Source organism: Ranitomeya variabilis, chromosome 5 (assembly GCF_051348905.1).
Source record: "Ranitomeya variabilis isolate aRanVar5 chromosome 5, aRanVar5.hap1, whole genome shotgun sequence".
Lineage (NCBI taxonomy): Eukaryota > Metazoa > Chordata > Amphibia > Anura > Dendrobatidae > Ranitomeya > Ranitomeya variabilis.
Genome location: NC_135236.1, coordinates 114464740 through 114485179, shown reverse-complemented (window position 1 = coordinate 114485179; position 20440 = coordinate 114464740).

The window sequence follows — 20440 nt, the reverse complement described above, 5'->3', positions numbered from 1 at the left end:
GGAAGTGGTTCCTGTTTACCTGTCACAAGACTGATGAAGGCAGTAGTGGGGTGATTTAAACAAACAAATTTCTGAAAATTTAGGGATGAGGATTCTTTATAAATTAAAAAATCATTGATTGCTAGTGCCACTACAGCTGAAATCCACTAAATGGCACATAACTTAATTATAACAGTTTTATATTGATTTTACAGAATGAGCATCTGGTTAATGACCCCAAATTAACAATATTCCTTAAATCATAAGATTATGTGGTGGCTTTTTAATTTCAGTTTAATGAATTTTCATGTACTTTAAGCAGAGCATACACGAAAGAAATACCATAATGGATTTCACTAACTGTTGCTTTGCTTCTAATTTCTACTCACTGTTTTGTTAAGTAATTTCTACGGAAACAAGGTAATTAAGTGGACTTCGAGGTGTTTAATACATTAGAAATTATATGTCCTACTTAAAATATTGTGAATATTTTATTATTTTTTTATTATAAACAAGAATTCCTTATAAACAAGAGCTTCCTTTCCTACACAATTACTTTCTGAAAAACTCTCTGAATCTGTTGTCCCTCACGGAAACCTGGATTCAGGATTCTTTCATGGTCTCTCCTGCTGCCATTTCCCATGGTGGCTTACAATTCTCACATTCCCCGAGACCTACAAACAGACATGGTGGTGGAGTCGGCATACTTCTCTCCCTACAATGCACCTTCCAAGTCATCCCCCCAGCTCCATCACTCTCATTCCCTTCTTTTGAGGTCCACACTATCAGGCTCTTTCGTCCCCTCTCCCTCAGAGTAGCGGTCATATACCGGCCCCCAGGCTCACCCACCCACTTCCTGGACCATTTCTCTGCCTGGCTGCCGCACTTCATGTTCTCAGAACTACCAACCCTTATCCTCGGAGACTTCAACATCCCCATAAACAGCCCCACATCCACATCTGCATCCCAGCTTCTATCACTAACCACTTCTCTAGGCCTCTCACAGCTCTCAACCTCTGAGACACACAAGGACAGTAACACCCTTGACCTGGCCTTTGTCCGGCTGTGCTCAATCTCCTACCTAGATAACTCACTGCTTCCCCTCTTTGACCACAACATTCTCTCCTTCACACTCACAAATCCTCGCCCACCCCAGCACACTCCTACCTACCGCACATTCAGAAATCTACATGCCATTAACCCTCATACACTTTCAGACTCCCTACACTCATCATTGTCCCCAATCTCTTCTTTTTCCTGTCCTGATCTGGTTGTACATCACTTCAATGACACTCTTACTGTAGAAGCACCCTTGACCAAGTAGCTCCCGTCACCCTCAGAACCTCCAAACACAGAGTGAAACAGCCCTGGCTCACATCGCAAACCCGATTTCTCCAGCAATGCTCTAGGTGTGCTCAACGCTTTTGGAGAAAAACACGCACACCAGAAGACTTCATACACTTTAAATTTATGTTAAGGACCTATAACTCTGCCCTTCACCTCGCCAAACAGACCTACTTCACCACCCTGATCTCCTCACTAGCCAACAACCCCAAGAAACTTTTTGACACCTTTCACTCCCTCCTCAGGCCAAAAGCACAAGCCCCTATCACAGACATTTGTGCTGATGACCTGGCCTCCCACTTTATAGAGAAAATAGACAATATCCATCAGGAAATCCGCTCCCAATCACAAAGTTCAGTGACTCCCATCCCTCCCTGCATTTCCCCTGGCTCACTCTCCACATTTGATCCCATAACAGAAGAAGTCTCCAGGCTCCTCTCCTCTTCTCGTCCGACTACATGCACCACCGACCCCATTCCCTCACACCTCCTCCCAGTCTCTCTCTCCAGTCATCACAACTCACCTAACTACAATCTTTAATCTCTCCCTCTCCTCTGGCATTTTCCCCTCCTCCTTCAAACACTCTATCATTACTCCATTACTAAAGAAACCCGCTCTCGACCCATCCTGCCCAAATAACTACAGACCGGTCTCCAATCTCCCCTTCATCTCTAACCTCTTGGAGCACCTGGTCTACTCCCGCCTTACCCATTACCTCTCAACTCACTCCCTCCTAGACCCTTCACAGTCCGGTTTCCACCCCCTACATTCGACTGAAACTGCACTCATCAAAGTGACCAATGACCTTCTGACAGCAAAACGTAACGGTGCCCACTCACTCATTCTTCTCGACCTTTCTGCAGCTTTCGACACTGTTGACCACTCTCTCCTACTCTCTAGGCTCCAGTCACTAGGTATTAAGGACACTGCTCTCTCCTGGTTCTCTTCCTACTTTTCTGACCGCTCCTTCAGTGTTCTGTTCTCTGGCTCCACTTCCTCTCCTCTTCCTCTCACTGTTGGCGTACCTCAGGGCCCAGTCCTTGGCCCCCTTCTCTTCTCCCTCTACACAGCCCCTATTGGACAGATCATCAGCAGATTTGGCTTTCAGTATCATCTTTATGCTGGTGATGACACACAACTATACACGTCATCCCCTGACCTTACCCCCGCTGTACTACAGAACGCCACTGACTGTCTGTCTGCAGTCTCCAACACCATGTCCGCTCTCTATCTGAAACTCAACCTCTCCAAAACTGAACTTCTTCTGCTCCCGCCATCTACTATCCTCTCTAAATCTGACATTTCCCTCTCCATGGGTGGCACCATAATAACACCCCGGCAGCAGGCGCGCTGTCTGGGTGTTATGTTTGACTCTGATCTCTCCTTCACCTCCCATATACAATCTCTTGCCCGCTCGTGCCGCTTACACCTAAAAACCATCTCAAGAATCAGCCCTTTTCTCACCATGGAAACAACAAAAACCCTCACTGTCACCCTGATCCACTCCCGCCTGGACTATTGTAACGCTCTATTAATTGGCCTCCCCCTCACGCAACTTTCCCCTCTCCAGTCCATCCTTAATGCAGCAGCCAAGGTCATCCATCTGGCTAATCGTTACTCGGACGCGTCCGCTCTTCGCCAGTCGTTACACTGGCTGCCCATTCATTACAGGATGCAATTCAAAGTACTTGTTCTCACCCACAAAACTCTCCACAGTGCAACACCCCCTTACATCTCCTCCCTCATTTCTGTCTACGTGACCAATCAGATGCTGCGGACGTCTTCTAAGGTATTTCAAGCGCTTGAAAGACCTTAGGTGACGTCACTGCTTTGTGATTGGTCGCGTAGCGGTCACGCGACCGCTATGGACCAATCAGAGCGCCGTGACGTCATCTAAGGCCCTTCAAGCGCGCATTCTTAGTTACAATGGCTCCCGGTTACGGCGGTAAAGTCCAGGCTGCGTCGGAGAGGTGAGTATATCCCTATTTTTTATTTTCATTCTTTCTTTTACACATTGATATGGATCCCAGGGCCTGAAGGAGAGTTTCCTCTCCTTCAGACCCTGGGAACCATACAGGATACCGTCCGATACTTGGTGTCCCATTGACTTGTATTGGTATCGGGTATCGGTATCGGATTAGATCCGATACTTTGCCGGTATCGGCCGATACTTTCCGATACCGATACTTTCAAGTATCGGACGGTATCGCTCAACACTATCAATAACCTATATATAGCTGATTCCTCACCTGTTTCGTACTCTAGTTCCTTTGCTATATAATATTAGTACGGTGACTAACTGAGATGAAACCGTGTATCAATAAACGATATTTATTACATACAAGTCTCCAGTAATTACACTATTAAATTACCACACTAACACTCTATACAATAGTAGCACACAATACTACTATACAATTAAACCCGCAATTACCTATTTATATTTCAACCCACATTACCAAAAACCACACGTACGATAATTAGGGTTGAGCGACTTTTGCTTTTTTAGGATCGAGTCGGGTTTCGTGAAACCCGACTTCCTCGAAAGTCGGATCGTGTGAAATCGGCCGATTATTGTGAAAAGTCGGGGGGGCCGACCGAAACACGAAACCCAATGCAAGTCAATGGGGAATTTTTTTTCTCTCTCTCTCTCTCTCTCACTCCTCTCTCTCTCTCTCTCTCTCTCTCTCTCCTCCGTGCAAAGCATAGGTTGTGTTTTACTATGAAAATCATTACATCCCAAACGGTAATATGGCTCTGTGACGCCGCAAAAGCAAGCCGGAAACTATGTCATCGCGCTGCCCACACTCCTTCATTGGCTGAAAAAAATGGTGGGGAAAGCGTCATATGAAACGCGACTTTGGCGCGAAGATCGCCGACCGCGTGGCCGATCCCACACTGGGGTCGGGCCGGGTTTCATGAAACCCGACTTTGCCAAAAGTCGGCGACTTTTGAAAATGACCGATCCGTTTCGCTCAACCCTAATGATAATAACAGCCCCCCCACCTATCTCTATACTATCACTAGGGAGATTAAGGCTACTTTCACACATCAGGTTTTTTGCATCAGGCACAATCCCGCGAATGTTGGAAAAAATGGATCCGGTGCAGATTGTGAAAAACTGATGCAATGTTTTTTCGACGGATCCGACTAGCATATCCAGATAATTGGATACAAAAATTGAAGCATGCTCAGTTAAAAAAACGGAATCCGGCGCCGGAATCCATAATTTTCCAAATCCGGCACCTTCCAGCACCCATAGGCTTCCATTCTAGCAAACACCCGGAAGCGCCGAATCCGGCGCTTCCGGCTTTTTCACCAAGGACAAAAAACATTGTTATGGACGTTTTTTCCAGAAACCGGAAATGGTTCCATCAAGGCAAACTGCCCCCGGAAGTTGCGTCACTGGAAAAGTGACGTGGCAAGGAGTTGCGAAGCGCTGCTTGCATTGTCATGGGGGCATGGCGGTCCAGAGTGGGAAGTACATGCATAGGCAATGTGTGGTGTTAAGAAGAATGCAACTAGGTTGTGGGGCACAAGAAAGCTGAAGTAGCCATGAGAGCAGGGACGCACATAAAGGAGCATGTGGGCAGTGCCTGTATAGGTAGAATGCATGGTCCAGGCAAGGGGATGATAGGAGTGGAGATTTTCCTAGATGATCTTATAAATTATGTCTGTATGAGTGCCTTGTATAGATGTGTATTAAGGACATCAGATGACCATGCACCTATGTAAATATAATTCAAATATGAGAAGTCAAGGAAGACATGAGATAATAATGACCAGTAGGGGAGGGTATCTCAAATATGCATATGAACAACAAAGAGAAACACCCGAACTAAGTCCAATGATAGAATAAAATCAAAATTGTATTTAATAAATACCAAAATAATAAAAAGGAAGGAAAAAATAGGTGGGGACAATACCAGAACTAGAGGGGCACACCGAAGGGACTGACAAAACTGCAGAGTATTGAGTGACATAAAATAAATGAATACATGAATACATAAAATAGGAAATGGCAGTGACGAAGGCAGATGCCGAAACGCGCGTCGGGGTCGGGCGCATCCTGGGGACTCTGCAGTGCGCTTTAAGGTAACCATTTTTTGGAGGGTCTTATTTGGAGACTGTATTTGGGCAGCATACATTTATACATATATTATCACTTGGTATTGTATCATCCAGTGATTGTGCTGGTTTTTCTCCTTCCCTCTCCACAGTATGCATTTGCACTTTAATAGTATTACCTTACCTATGCAACCTTTTGTATGCACTTTTATTGCACTTTTTCTGGAATGGCAGCATATTTAATAATTCCTCTGGTTGATTAATTGTTGCACATGTTCACTGCCATTTTCTATTTTATGTATTCATGTATTCATTTATTCTATGTTACTCAATACTCTGCAGTTTTGTCAGTCCCTTCGGTGTGCCCCTCTAGTTCTGGTATAGTCCCCACCTATTTTTTCCTTCCTTTTTATTATTTTGGTATTTATTAGATACAATTTTGATTTTATTCTATCATTGGACTTAGTTCGGGTGTTTCTCTTTGTTGTGGATTGTACTTTCCGATTGTCCTTATTGAACTATCCACGTAGTCACTCACATAGGCGGGTATCTCTTACTTTACTATATATCCGATATTATCTCGGATATTTTGTGTGTGTATTTTGTTTTGAGTTTTTTCAATCAAATATGTATATGGTGTAGGGATTCAAGCAAAGGTAATACACTCACCTAATGGGTTCAGACAAATCAGTGTGTCTTGGTGGAGAGACGCCAAGCACAGTTGGGTTAGCCAGTCAATTTCTCTGTTTCGTTCTTTGTGGGGTCAAGGTCTGAAGGGTATGTATCCAATATGATTCTCTTTGTTTGAGGAGCTGCATGTGATTGCCTCCTCTGGGTCTAGGCACTTGCTCTATAATCTGGAACGATAATTGGGAGATAGAGTGTCTGGCTTTCAAAAAATGGTCGGACAGTGAAAGCCATGTTTTACTACATTGAATAATTGATTTGTGGCCAGCTATTTGATCCCTAACATGCCATGTAGTTTAGAAGACCACAAGAGCACATGATGACATAGATGACATAATTTGAATTGCTTGTGAAAATACCCCTGATGGGGTATGTGTTGCCTGTTCTGGGGTGTGTGATGTATGATTTGATGATGTTAGAGCATGCTGCACAACACAGGCATGGAAAACTGCCTAGTCTGTGGCAGCCGAAGAAACATTGGGTAGATACACTGAGTGTGCCACCTATATACACTATAGTCCAAAGATGAGTAAAGAACCAGCGCTCCATCCGGGTGTAGTATTCCAAAAAGAAATTTATTAAGCCATGTCACAGCAATGTTTCGACCAAAAGGTCTTTCTCAAGCATAACAAACCATGTCAGGGGTCAGCTTTAAATAGCGTCAATGCCACATAGTGCACCAATCGCAATCAAGCCACCTATATACACTGTCACTAAATTATTCCTGTTGTTTGTGGCTCTTTTTGTGCACATCAGGGCAGGAGCTCCGAAGGCTTCAATGATAGGGTATGCTTTTGTGAGAAGGAGCCATTGTCTCCTAATAATGATATGAATCCTCGGCATCAGCGGATGATAAACATATACGAATGGCACTCGCACCTTGGTTGTAGGTGGGGGGAGGGAGTGGTGAGAGGGCCCTGTTTTCTCCCTGCTCTCGCAGGGTAACACCTTTCCCTGAACTTTGTGACATATCTTTCACTTGAGTGTTAAGAATGCTTTCGGCAGTTACAATGATCTTAACAAAGGGCGCATGTCACTCGAAACACATCAAAGGATGCCTGTACTCTCTTTTTTGTGAACACACAATTTTAATCTTTGCTTCATGTGCCTTGGAAAATAAAATGCACTTTTTTGGACTTCATCTGTGAGCTGAATTTTTCTGCTTTCTTCATTCGAATTATGGAGTATGCTGGTTTGGTATTGCTTAACCATCTTTAAAAACTTGTCCCTTCTTGTCAAAAATACCCGGTTATCAGGCCCTGCCCCTGAGCATTGGGCTGGTGTCATATACTTGGCCTTGGCCAGTGCCTTTGGCAGTGTACCTCTGCTTCTGCTGTGTGTCTCCCTCGCCTCTCCTACTTGGTTGGACAAGGAAGCTTGCCCCTAGCGTTGTCTGATGGGAATTTTGTTTACATATTTTTAACAATGACCTTCTGGTATAGCACCATTTCAGAAAACCTTTCCACCTCAGGAAGAAGAGATGCTAAGTTCTCCTTATAGCATAGTAACATAGGTACCAAGGTCAAAAAAAGACATTTGTCCATACAGTTCAGCCTATATTCCTTCAAAATAAATCCCCAGATTTCCTTCTAAAGAACCTAATAACTGTAAGATACAATATTGTTACGCTCCAGGAAGACATCCAGACCTCTCTTGAACCCGTTGACTGAGTTCGCCATCACCACCTCCTCAGCCAAGGAATTCCAGATTCTCACTGCCGTAAAAGTAAAGAATCCTCTTCTATGTTGGTGGAAAAACCTTCTCTCCTCCAGTTGCAGAGAATGTCCCCTTGTGACTGTCTCCTTCCTTGGTTTAAACAGATTCTCAGAGAGATATTTGTATTGTCCCCTTATATACTAACACACGGTTATTAGATCACCCCTCAGTCGTCTTTTTTCTAGACGAAATAATCCTAATTTTGCTAATCTCTCTGGGCATTGCAGTTCCCTCATCCCCTTTATTAATTTTGTTGCCCTCCTTTGTACTCGCTCTAGCTCCATTATATCCTTCCTGAGCACCGATACCCAAAACTGTACACAGTACTCCTTGTGCAGACTAACCAGGGATTTGTACAGAGGCAGTATAATGCTCTCATCATGTGTATCCAGACCTCATTTAATGCACCCCATAATCCTGTTTGCCTTGGCAGCCGCTGCCTGGCACTTGCTACTTCAGGTAAGTTTATCATTAACTGGGTTCCCCAAGTCCTTTTCCATGTCAGATTTATCCACTGCTTTCCCAATCAGTGTGTAATGGTGATATTGATTCCTTTTTCTTATGTGTATAACCTTACATTTCTTGTTAAACCACATCTGCCACCTTTTGGCCCAAGTTTCCAACTTATCCAGACCCATCTGTAGCAGAACACTATCTTCTTTTGTTTTGACTATTTAACATAGTTTTGTATCATCTGCAAATATCGATATTTTACGGTGTGAACCTTCTACCAAATTGTTAATAAATATGTTGAAGAGAATGGGTCCCAACTAGTGTTGAGCGATACCGTCCGATACTTGAAAGTATCGGTATCGGAAAGTATCGGCCGATACCGGCAAAGTATCGGATCCAATCCGATACCGATACCCGATACCAATACAAGTCAATGGGACTCAAGTATCGGACGGTATTCCTGATGGTTCCCAGGGTCTGAAGGAGAGGAAACTCTCCTTCAGGCCCTGGGATCCATATAAATGTGTAAAAGAAAGAATTAAAATAAAAAATATCGCTATACTCACCTGTCCGACGCAGCCTGGACCTCAGCGAGGGAACCGGCAGCGTTGTTTGTTTAAAATTCGCGCTTTTACTTGGTTACGTGAAGTCCCGGCTTGTGATTGGTCAGGGCGGCCATGTTGCCGGGACGCGGACCAATCACAGCAAGCCGTGACGAAATTACGTCACGGCTTGCTGTGATTGGTCCGCGTCCCGGCAACATGGCCGCCATTAACCAATCACAAGCCGTGACGTCACAGGAGGCTGGACACGCGCGCTTTTTAAAAAGCGCGCGTGTCCATCCTCCAGTGACGTCCCGGCTTATGATTGGTCACGGCGCCATGTTGCCGGGACGCGGACCAATCACAGCAAGCCGTGACGAAATTACGTCACGGCTTGCTGTGATTGGTCCGCGTCCCGGCAACATGGCCGCCATTAACCAATCACAAGCCGTGACGTCACGGGAGGCTGGACACGCGCGCTTTTTAAAATGGGCGCGTGTCCAGCCTCCCGTGACGTCCCGGCTTGTGATTGGTTGCGCCGCGGTCAACCAATCACAAGCCGGGAGGCTTGTATAATACATCAGCTGAGAGGTGATACATGGGAATGTGAGACACATCCTGCAAATTCGACCAAACTTATTATGCAATAATTGATGTTTTGACAACATTGGCAGTTTCCCCTTGTTTGGTTTAGTTCATCCTCACTCATTTTGTGCGCCGCGGTCAACCAATCACAAGCCGGGAGGCTGGACACGCGCGCATTTTAAAATTTTAAAATGGGCGCGTGTCCAGCCTCCCGTGACGTCCCGGCTTGTGATTGGTTGCGCCGCGGTCAACCAATCACAAGCCGGGAGGCTGGACACGCGCGCATTTTAAAATTTTAAAATGCGCGCGTGTCCAGCCTCCCGGCTTGTGATTGGTTGATCGCGGCGCAACCAATCACAAGCCGGGATGTCACGGAAGGCTGGACACGCGCCCATTTTAAAATGCGCGCGTGTCCAGCCTCCCGTGACGTCACGGCTTGTGATTGGTTGCGTCTCCCATGTGACTGCGACGCAACCAATCACAAAGCCGGGACGTAATTTTAAAATCCTTAAGGACCTAAAATTACGTCACGGCTTGCTGTGATTGGTTGCGTCGCCCATGTGACTGCGACGCAACCAATCACAACGCCGGAACGTAATTTTAAAATCCTGAAGGACCTGAAATTACGTCACGGCTTGCTGTGATTGGTTGCGTCCCGGTCACATGGGCGGCACGCAACCAATCACAAGCCGGGACTCACGTAAAGGAAAGAAAAGCGCGAATTTTAAACAAAGAACGCTGCCGCTTCCCTCGGTAAGGTGCAGGCTGCGTCGGAGAGGTGAGTATAGCAATATTTTTTATTTTAATTCTCTCTTTTACACATTTTTACATTAATGTTGTTTCGATACCGATACCCGATATCACAAAAATATCGGATCTCGGTATCGGAATTCCGATACAGCAAGTATCGGCCGATACCCGATACTTGCAGTATCGGAATGCTCAACACTAGTCCCAACACTGACCCCTGCGGTACCCCACTGGTCACAGCGACCCAGTTAGAGACTATACCATTTATAACCACCCTCTGCTTTCTATCACTAAGCCAGTTACTTACCCGTTTACAGACATTTTCCCCCAGACCCAGCATTCTCATTTTGTGTACCAAGCTCTTGTGTGGCACAGTATCAAACGCTTTGGAAAAATCAAGATATACCACGTCCAATGACTCACCTTGGTTCAGTCTATAGCTTACCTCTTCATAAAAACTGATTAGATTGGTTTGACAGGAGCGATTCCTCATAAACCCATGCTGATATGGAGTTAAACAGTTATTCTCATTGAGATAATCCAGAATAACATCCCTCAGAAACCTTTCAAATATTTTACCAACAATAGAGGTTAGACTTACTGGCCTATAATTTCCAGGTTCACTTTTAAAGCCCTTTTTGAATATTGTACTACATTTGCTATGCGCCAGTCCTGTGGAACAGACCCCCATCGCAATAGAGTCCCTAAATATAAGAAATAATGGTTTATCTGTTACATTACTTAGTTCTCTTAAAATTAGTGGGTGTATGCCATCTGGACCCAGAGATTTATCTATTTTAATCTTATTTAGCCAGTTTCACACCTCTTCTTGGGTTAGATTAGTGAGTAACCCTTAATATAGGGTTTTCCTTGTCTCTCGGCATTTCACCTAGCATTTTATTTTCCACTGTGAATACCATGGAGAAGAAGGTGTTTAATATATTAGCTTTTTCTTCGTCATCTACAACTATTGTTTCCTCACACTCTTTTAAGGGGCCTACATTTTCAGCATGGGTCTAGCAACCAGTACTCTTTTTTGGCCAAGATGAATGTAACACGAGGGTCATGGGAAAGGCAGCGGTACATAAAGTTGGTCATGAGTGCCAAGCTCCATCACGCCAATACTTCTCCTGCTCACAAATCCTTGCCAGCATGTGCAGTGTGGAGTTTCCGTGCATTGTGATGCTGCACGCACTGCTGCAGCACTTCCAAAGTGGCGGCAGCTGTAGCCAACTTGCGGAAATGGGTGCTGACATGGCATACCTTGACCCAAAGCACTGGCAAATCCTGGTATGTTTTCATTAACCACTGAACTACAATTTTCAAAGGTGGAACAAATTGTATAAAAATAAACGTCAAGCGTAAAAACAAATTAAGATCATATAAAAGAAACTGTGCACTAAAGACGTATAAGGATATAATTAATAAAGTTTTATTAAAGTTAAAAAAAAAATAATAATAATAAATAGTAGTAGCAGCTTAATCCAATAATGGCCAAAATAAAAAATAATAAATAATAACAATAATAAATATATGTATGGCTCACAGAAAATGCATACCCCAACAAAGCACCATAAAAAATAAAAAGTATATTGAATACCACCAAAATGAATCTAGAAAATCAAGTGATACACAATGAAAAATAATATCAAGGTGCCAAAAAGAGTAGCAAAGTGCAAACGTGCATAATCAACAAAGAAACAAAGAGAATTTACTGTGCACAAAACAATGATAATGGTATCGCAAAATGCTGATAAGAACAAAGTGCTACAGTGCATGCACAGCTATATGGTCATTAGTGTAAGGTGATGTTTAGGAAAGAATGCATATCAAAATCCAAAAAATGAAATAATCAAAGGGGCATTGTTTGCCTAAAAATGTGCTGCCAGTTCCCTACGCACGTTTCGGAACTAGCCTTCTCCCGGAGGGTGTGTTTTTTAACTTTAATAAAACTTAATTAATTATATCCTAATCCATCTTTATTTATTGCGCAATTTCTTTTATATGATCTTCACTGAACTACCAAGTTGAGCACATGTGCCAAGCATCATAAGTGTTTGAGCTTGCCAAGCATCACAGCCGCCACCAGGTTACGTCCATTATCACACAAGACCATGAATGGTTGGAATTCAGAAGCAAAAATCACAGATCAGTCTGGTCTGTTATTCATTTAAGCAACTCCACAGTGTGTGCTTTATCTCCTACACAAATTACCTTCAGAAGAGCCTGTTGCCACTTCGCTGAGGCAGTGCTACTGCAGAACTTCCAGCTTTAGGCTGATGTGGACAACGCGCTCTGAGATAGCACATTGGAGATGGAGGATGAGAAGGAGCGGGAAGAGTTGCAGGAACTGCTGTAGGAGGTGGAGGAAACCCTAACAGAAGTAAGGCCAGCAATCCTTGGCACCAGGAACACATGTGCCCTGCCAGGGTGTGTTTCAACCCCAGCCTCCACAATATTCACCCAGTGTGCCAGAAATGTAGCATCCCTGGCCACAAGTGCTTGTCCATGTTGTTCATTAAGTGGATAATGCCAGTAAGTGTGTTGGTAAGGGCACAGATAATGTTCCTGGACATGTGCTGGTACAAATTTGGGGACTCCAAACCGAGAGAAAAAATGATGGCTAGAGATCGAGTATGGCTGTCTCCATGAATCAATGGAAATCCTCCATGTCTACCAGCCAAAATGACAACATTTCCATGGCAGTTAGCCTGGAAATGTGCCTGTTTAGCACTTGAGCCTGTGCGGGTGGCTGCAAACTTTCTTTTCTGTTCCAAGGCCTGAGGTAAGAACTGATGAGTGCTGTGATGGGGCAAAGACTTAGAAGTGCCTGATGATGGTAAGTCAGAATGTGCAAAAATAGATGTAGGACAGGAAGCATCTGCAACAGTATTTTGGACATGAGATTGGAAAGCTCCTAGCACAGGGAAAAGACAGTGGTGTCACCTGATGGCACCAATTGTGGACCTCTGCATTTGGCCGACAGAGTCAGGTGCTTAGATGACATGTGCCTGATTGTGCTGGTGGTGGTTGAGTATTTAGTGGTCAGGCCCCTGCTGATCTTGGCATTGCACAGGTTGCAAATGGCCATTTGGTTTGTCTCAGAACTCTCTTTATACAGTGCCTTGCGAGAGAGGTGACAGTCCTTTCTTTTAAGCGCCGACTCAGCGCTGCAGCACGTGGGAGCAGATATGTCAGGCCGCTGTCTTAGGTCTGAGGCCTGGTGATCCCGTCTTAAGGTATGCTCCTTGCAGTCGGGTCAGGAAGGGGAATCACTTCTGCTCAGTGACATTATAGGAGTGGGAACTGTCAGGGATATCGGGAAGTGTCTCTGTCTATAGTCTCCGGTAAGTGTCCGTGGGCCCCTTATGCTTGGGCCTACTTTGTCCTGACTCAACAGCAAGGAAGGACTCACAGTCAACCTCCACGCACTGCAGCTTCCCTCCACCACTCTCCTGTTTCCCGCGCACTGTTGCCCTTTTATATCCTCCACACCCCCTGTTCTCAAGTTTATAGGTCTGTCCAGAGAACTAAGCTTACCCCCCTGCAACTCAGGAGACAGCACCGATGATTCCGGACTCGTTCCGGACTAGGCACACCAGGGTCAGCTCTCCTCCTTACATTACAATTCTCTCTAATTCCCTAGGCTAAATGCAAATTGAATGTGATACAAACAGCAAAGCACACAATTAGCCCTTACAAGGGCTGTTAGTATGATAGCTCAGCTTCAGCACCAGTATCAACACTACAGACCTCTGTTTTGTTATATTGTGCACATAGGCCTAGACAAGCACTCTTTCCCTCCAATACAAAGTGTCACAGAGCTGTGCGATTGAGTCAGTGTGCTGAGCTGGGCAGCGCCTGCCCTTTTATAATCCCTGATGATGTCAAATGGCCAGCCAATCACAGTAATGCCCCAACCCAGATAACTTCCACTTATTGTGACTGACAGGCAGTCACCTTTATTGGCTGTGTAACAGGCTCCAAAGATGTGGGGTGGGGATTAGAGTGAACTGCCATTGCTCACTGAGTATCGATCACATCCAAGCACAGTGATACTCGAGTGATAACTGAGCATTACCGAGCACATTCGCTCATTCCTAGTGTAACAATCTAAAAAAGAGTTCAACATTTTTTCTGGATTCAACTAGTCATACGTAGAGTATTACGTGCTTTCTGAAAAGTTTTGGTGCAGTGTGAAAAAGTGTTTGTCCCTTACTAGTGTTGAGCATTCCGATACTGCAAATATCAGGTATCGGCCGATATTCGCTGTATTGGAATGCCGATACCGAGTTCCGATATTTTTGTGATATCGGAAATCGGAATCGGAAGTTTTTATAAGTTTCCAGGCATGTGCGGTGCGTATGGTTCCCAGGGTCTGGAGGAGAGGAGACTCTCCTTCAGGCCCTGGGATCCATATTCATGTAAAAAATAAAGAATAAAAAAAAAAATATATGGATATACTCACCCCTCCGACGGACCCTGGCTCTAACGGGTGCAAGTGTCTGCCTCCGTTCCTAAGAATGCAGTGAGTGTAGGACCTGCGATGACGTCACTGTTTTGTGATTGGTCGTGTGACTGCTCATGTGACTGCGACGTCATCGCAGGTCCTACACTCACTGCATTCTTAGGAACGGAGGCTGCCGGTTGCACCACTGAGGTCCAGGGTCCGTCAGAGGGGTGAGTATATCCATATTTTTTTATTTTTATTCTTTATTTTTTACATGAATATGGATCCCAGGGCCTGAAGGAGAGTTTCCTCTCCTTCAGACCCTGGGAACCATCCACGATAGCTTCCGATATTTGTGTCCCATTGACTTGTATTGGTATCGGGTATCGGTATCGGTGATATCCGATATTTTTTTGGATATCGGCCGATCCAATCCGATACTGATACTTTTGAATATCGGAAGGTATCGCTCAACACTATCCCTTACTGATTTCCTATTATTTTGCATGTTCAGTACCCTTAAATGTTTTAGATCACAAACAAATTGAAATATTAGACACATAAAACACAACTAAACACAAAATGCAGTTTTTAAATGAAGGTCTTTATTATTAAGGTTAAAAGAAAACCAAAGCTACAGGGCCCTGTGTGAAAAAGTGATTGCTTTTTGTTAAATAGTCATGGTATATAACACTCCAAAAAAGAGTTGAATTTTTTTCTGGATTCAATTAGTCATAGATAGAGTACTATGTGCTTTTTGATAATTTTTGGTGGATCATAATACTACAGAAAAGCACTGAATTTTTTTTCTGGATTCAATTAATCATCCATACAGTATTGCATCCTTTCTATTAAATTTTGGTGATATATAACACTCCAAAAAGAGTTTACAAATTTTTCTGGATTCAATTAGTCATCCATAGAGTATTTCATCCTTTCTATGACATTTTGGCAGTATATACAGTGGAGGAAATAAGTATTTGATCCCTTGCTAATTTTGTAAGTGTGCCCACTGACAAAGACATGAACAGTCTATAATTTTAAGGGTAGGTTAATTTTATCATTGAGAGATAGAATATCAAAAATAAAATCCAGAAAATCACATTGTATAAACTATATAAATTTATTTTAATTTTGCAGTGAGAAATAAGTATTTGATCCCTCTGGTAATCAAGACGTAATACTTGGTGGCAAAACCCTTGTTGGCAAGCACAGCAGTCAGACGTTTTTTGTAGTAGAAGATGAGATTAACACACGTCAGGAGGAATTGTGGTCCCCTCCTCTTTGCAGATCATTTCTAAATCATTAAGATTTTGAGGTTGTCACGTGGCAACTCGGAGCTTCAACTCCCTCTATAAGTTTTTTATATAATTAAGTTCTGGACACTGGCTTTTTGAGCCACTCCTTTCTTTCCTTCGCTCTATGTTTTGGGTCATTGTCTTGCTGAAAGACCCAGCCATGAACCATTTTTAATGTCCTAGCAGAGGGAAGGAGGTTGTCACTCAGGATTTTTCAGTAGATGGCTCCATTCATTCTCTCATTGATGTGGTGTAGTAGTCATGTGCCCTTAGCAGAGAAAGACCCCAAAAACATAATGTTTACATCTCCGTGCTTGACAGTGGAGATGGTGTTCTTTGGGTCATAGACAGCATTTCTCTTAGTCCAAACAAGGTGAGTTGAGTTAATGCTAAAGACCTCAGTTTTTGTCTCATCTGACCACAGCACCTTCTCCTAATCACTCACAGAATCATCCAGGTGTTCATTGGCAAACTTCAGAAGGGCCTACACATGTGTCTTCTTGAGCAGGGGCACCTTGCGGGCACTGCAGGATTTTAAACCTTTACTGCCTAATGTGTTAACAATGGTTTTCTTGGTGACTGTGGTCCCAGCTTCCTTGAGATCATTACCAAGTTCACCCCATGTAATTTTATGCTGATCTCTCACCTTTCTCATGATCAAGGATACCCCACGAGGTGAGATATTGCATGGTGCCCCAGATCGATGTCGATTGACAGTCATTTTGAATTTCTTCCATTTCCTTACTATTGTACCAACAGTTGTCTCCTTCTCATCCAGCATCTTACTTATGGTTTTGTAGCCCATTCCAGCTTTGTGCAGGTCTATGATCTTGTCCCTGACATCCTTATACAGCTCTCTGGTCTTGCTCATGTTGTAGAGATTAGAGTCTGACTGTTTAGTTGAGTCTCTGGATGGGAGTCTTTTATAAAGGTGACCATGTTAGACAGTTGTCTTTAATGCAGGTGACGAGTTGACTGTTCTGTAGGAGCCAGAACTCTTAATGGCTGTTAGGGGATCAAATACTTATTTCTCACTGCAAAATGCAAATACATTTATATAATTTATACAATGTGATTTTCTGGATTTAATTTTTGAAATTCTATCTCTCAATGTTAAAATTAACCTACCCTTTAAATTATAGACTCTTCATGTCTTTGTCAGTGGGTAGACTTACAAAATCAGCAAGGGATCAAATACTTATTTCCCCCACATTGTAACACTCAAAAAAAGTAAAAAAAAAAAATTCCGGACTGAATTTGTCATCTATGTATTAGTACATGTTTTACATTTCGGTGGTATATAACATTCCCAAAAAGTGTTAAAAAATGTCTGCATTGAATTTGTGATCCATACAGTTTAATGCAGTTATTGTTACATTACGGTGGTATATAAAACTAAAAAAAAGTTTGAAATTCTTTCCTGGATTTAATAATTCATCCATTCAGCTTGACGTGCTTTGTGTAAAATTATGGTGGTTTAAAATAAAAATAAAAATGCTTGACCCAGTACAGGTCACAAAATATTTGTGTTCCAAAAATGGACTAATGTCTAACATACTGTTTAACTTGCTTTGTGAAAAATTTTGTTAGTTTGAAATAGAAAACCCAATTTGATCTGCTATAGGTGTACAAATTTGACAGTATAAAAATTGAAAATTGACATGTATATGTAGAACATGGTATGTTTGAAGTGTCATTGGTATGAAATAAAAAAGGAAAATTGGCCTGCAAAAACTGACTATTGTCATATATACTGTAGAACTTGGTTTGGGTGAAATTTTGTTGGTTTAAAATAAAAAAACAAAAATTGGCCTGCTGCAGGTGTACAAATTTGGTCTCTCAGCCCTCAGACTCCTCACACTTTTTCTTCTATTGCCTTCTGACACTTCCCCTCATATTGTCTCCTCCTCACACTTTTCCCTATACTATCAACTCACATATTTCTCCCTCATACTGACACCTGATACTTTTCTCCCCATAGTGTCCCCTCACACTTCCCCCATACAGTTTCTCTCACATTTCTTTCACCCATACTGACACCTCACATTATTTACCCATACTGTCCATTCCCATATTTTCCCAAGTTGTGACCCCTCACACTTTTTTTTCCCTATGCTGTGTCCTCATACTTTCTCTCACACATTTTTCCTCCCAAAATTGTCCCATCACATGCCCTATACTGTTTCCTCACTTTTTTTCTCCCCATTCAGTCCTCTCACAGTTTTCTCCCCATATTGTTCCCTCACACTTTGCACTCACACATTTCTACCCCATATTGTCCCATCACACTCCCCCCATACTGTTGCTTCACATTTCACATACCCATACTATTCCCTCATGCTTTTCTTCCTATAATTTCCCCTCACACATTTTCCCCTATATTGTTCCATCAGACTCCCCAATGCTGTCTCCTCAAACTTCCCCCAACAATGTCCTATCACACTTTTCTCATCTGTGAGGCAGTGTGGGAGATCATATGCGAGGGTCAATATGTATCCCCAGGATGCAGATGGAGTCCTGTTAAACCCTCTGGAATGCTTTGCGTTCACAGCAACACACTTGTGAATCACAGGCAAAATAAAAGAAAGAGTGGATTGGGTCAAAGTAGTCAGATTGTTAGGAAAACACATTAATGGCTTTTATTTTTAGAGGGATTCGCAGGTTTGGTAGTAGGGCAAACTCTCTCTGCATTCTGTGTTTTGGAAATGGCCCTATGGCCACGATTCCATTTAAATCTGTGAGCTTTGCCTTGGGTGTGTCAGTGTAGAGTTTGCAAGTAGCAGATCAGGTGGCTCTGTGCAACCCAGGACTGTGTGGAGCTATCACAGAGCCAGGGACATCCAGGAAGCTTACGCACAGAAAAGACATGGTTCTGGACAGAAATCCGGCTGTGATCCAGAGGACATCATTCCTTTGAGTGAGCTTTTTTGGACATTAAAGACATTTGCTTTAAACTTTCCTGTGGTCCCTGCCTATCTGTCGCACTACACTTACACCTCTGCACTATACCTCCCATACTGTTAAACACACTTTCCCTACATACTGTCTCCTTATATTTTTCTCCTCATACTTTCACTTTACAATTTTCACCCTCATAGTGTCCCCCAAAACTCCTCCTCTGCAGTGCAAGAGTGACATCAGCAGCTTGATAAGGTGATTATTTTACATAATTACGCTGCTGACATATCTCTGACCCAGAATGTGTTGGTCACCAAAACTTCAATTGTACTCAACCATGAAAGACGCGAGTAAAATTGAGTGCTGGAGCCTGACTGTTTCATGCTCTCTGAGCTGGCTGTCATTTTGAAACCTGGCTAGGAGAATAAGTGAATTCCACTCTCAGGGAACTGCAAAATGCTGCCACCTGGGAGACACCTCAGACCGCCTTATAAGGCAACCCAATGTGTCCCCCTGCTGGTTGTGCCCATGGCCAATGCCCCAACTTAGATTCACAACTGATTGTTCTCTGTAAAATAGCTCAATTTAACCCCTAGTATTATGATTCAAGATGAAAAAAAGGCATCAGCCACTTTCTAGTAGCTACATATTCCTAAAAAGGATAATAAAATTCCTTGGTGTTACTAGGAGGTAGTCTCAAGACATTTTTGAGAAAGTACCATTCCATTACACCATATTTCTTTGCTCCTTCTTTATTGTGTCACTTGTCTTGGCATTTCAAGCCATCAATACATCATGTTTACCATGCCTGTGATCCCATTCTCATGGCTGCTATTTTATTTGCAAATCTTTGGACTGTGATAAATGTTATTGTCTTTGCATAATCCGGTCTAATAAAGCAGAGAAAATATATATATGACAGCAGTTTACATGGCGCCCTTTGCTTTGTCTCTCTACGGATTTGCATTTCCATGAATTTTAAGCAGCTGGTTTTATTTTCATTTTGCGAGCGAGGCATGAATGACTCCTGATTTGTTATATTGGCTTAATTCTGCAAAGGAAAAGCCAACAACAATAAGGAGTTAAATATAAGGCTGTATTAATAGGCCTATATCGGCTTTGCCACTTGTTTATTGTTTACATAAGAATAAAACGTCACACAAGATAAAGTATTTGAGTAGTTATACAAATTAAGGATAATTATTTGATCAGTGAGTGCCCAAATATTGAGATTTTCACTGATCAACAGAATAGGGGTACCTTGTCCTTAATTTTCCCCAGCCACAAATCTGTGGTCAGGATGAGGTGAATACAGCTCTGGTTGTGCATGCTCCATGTCACTCCATTCAATGTACAGTGGGGAAAATAAGTATTTGATTCACTGCTGATTTTGCCATCTAATACCAAAGTTTTCCCATCGTCCCATAGTCTGGAAAGCTTGCAATTTGTTATCATCTTTTCAGTCAGCCATTAAAAGGTATCAACCACTGAGGAGGACTCTAGAAATATTTTTCTATCTACTGGCTAACAAGGTACAAAGATACAGTGCTGTGCAAATTAATTGGGACAAAGCAAAAAAACACATTTTTGAATATTTAATAACAAAATGCTATAATGCACTGTTACATACTAATTCTGAAAATTACCTTTTTCCACTGGCTAGTTGACCA